The sequence below is a fragment of the Aplysia californica genome, unplaced genomic scaffold, assembly GCF_000002075.1.
Source record: "Aplysia californica isolate F4 #8 unplaced genomic scaffold, AplCal3.0 scaffold00054, whole genome shotgun sequence".
Taxonomy (NCBI): Eukaryota; Metazoa; Mollusca; class Gastropoda; order Aplysiida; family Aplysiidae; genus Aplysia; species Aplysia californica.
In genome coordinates, this window is record NW_004797324.1 from 1,696,506 (window position 1) to 1,698,714 (window position 2,209).

The window sequence follows — 2,209 nt, forward strand, 5'->3', positions numbered from 1 at the left end:
GGAGGGAGAGGGAGAGAGTGAGAGTAGTAGTAGTAGTAGTATTGCCCTACCCCAAACAGAAATCAATCAACCCGTCAATCTTATGTCGATCTATGCATCCCCACCCTCTGTTCACACACACACACATTGTACACAATCATCCCCCTGTCGTGGTAGCACTGTCTTAATGGGCGATGTATCTCAGATATCTCCGCCGATGTCGGGTGTAGTTTACAGGACGACATCATAGCTCCGGGGAAAGACAGTTGACGGCGTAAGGATCTGTTGACCAACTGGTTTCTTAGGCTGTTATTTCACCTTGTTTTGGCTACATCGGTTTAAAAATACGTGGACTCGTTTTGTTTGTTTCAGAATTTCTTAATTCTAAATGAATTTTTTTTTTAAAAGTCCATACCAACACTATTTAGATCATTTCGGGAGCGAGCTGCTTCGACTGAGAGGGATTTACAACGTCCCAACAGAAAGACGGGGGATATACCATGACGAAACGTTTCCTCACTTGGGAACCGAACTCACGTCTTCTGCGTGTTACTACTCTTGTCTGTCGCATACACTATAACGTCGCACTCTGGGAATGCGCATGCGTTTCCACGCAAAACTAACATTCTAAAATGGATGAAAATGGCATATTATTCTTTCTCTCTCTCTTATTTCATGTAGGCTGAACAGCATGGTAGGTTACATGAACATATGAGACAGACACACTAACTGAGCAAAGTACGCTTGATCAACACCGTTAGACTATACAATTATTGTATTTTTAAAAAGGGGGCACCGTCCTTTAGACAGTACTCTTTGTAGCCCACATTTTGCAAACGTAGACAAGACCTATAAACGGAATATAAAGCGAACATGTCCAAGGGTATTTAGCAAATAATTATTATGCAACGGCCAAAAAGCAAACAAACAAAAGAGAAACATTGTGCGTCTGGCTCACCCGATCATAAATCGCTTGAACGTGCGGAGAATGAATCAATCCATGATATCAACTTAATTCACTGTCCATTTCTCCAGGTGAAGAGAAGCAGAAAAAACCCACCCCGAGCTGACTTCTATCAGTATTGAATCAGTGTCAACCCCGACTGCTGTCAACAAAAATGAGCTACAGTTATGGCCCTCAGGTCAACATTACAACTAGGCACAGTAGCACATACGTATAATAAATGTGGCCATATCATAGAGCAGGGGTTCTTACTGCCAGATCTAATCTGTTGTGCTTCGCCATCCGGAACCGTCGGATGGTGGGAAGGAGCGATTTCTCGTCACGTCATTTCGATCAGCACATGACCTCCGCTGAGCTGTGTCGAGGGCGTTGCCAGTGGCGAGCGGCCCCATTTACATTTATTTTCTTTTTTGTCAACACCAACAACAACGCTGAATGGCCCATATTGGCAGGGCGTTCCTCTTGCAAGCCAGCCAGTTTTCACCTTTACATGAGGCGTGGTGTAGAGAGGTCGGCTGTAGCCGTTGTTTCTTATAGAAACGTGGTTTGAGGAGGGGGACTGGAGGGAAGATTACAAGTGATATACGTTGACATCTGAGAATAATATTTACACCTCCGAGTTTTTGAACCTTTCGACCCCGCACCACTCCCATAAAGCGACAATAATGTGACGATAATGGAAAGAATGGGCCCAGAGTCTGTACATGTCTACGTCTCTGACAATTTGAATCTACGAGTGGAAGCTTTGGAGGTGTCTCAATATCACTGACACAATTTTAACGCAAGTCCTGCCCGGCAACAATACTTTTACCAAATAACTTCGACATAATAAAAACTTTCAATAAGTAACTTTGGAATAATAACTTTTACCAAATTTTTACGACTTCAGAATGAGGATGACTTTTTGTACATTTGAGCCCAAACTGAAAACAAAGGGGGAAATTGGGAAGACAGATCAAAGTTTTGCCCACACCTCATTAAACATACAACATTTCAACTCTGAAAGGGCTTAAACTGATAAGTTTCGCAAGTTCAAGAACAGAAGCTATAGACACTACGACAGTTTTAGCGTCATTGGAGTATTTTTGTGTGGTTTTTTTTTTTTACTTAACGCTCCTTTAGCCCATGCAACATATAAGAGGCAGGACATCCTATGTAACATCTGTTTCTGCTACAGACTTTTTTTATTTTGATTGATTGGGTAGATGTTTTACGGCACTATCGACACAATTTTGGTCATTTAAGCGCCATCAGGTTTCACCGCTA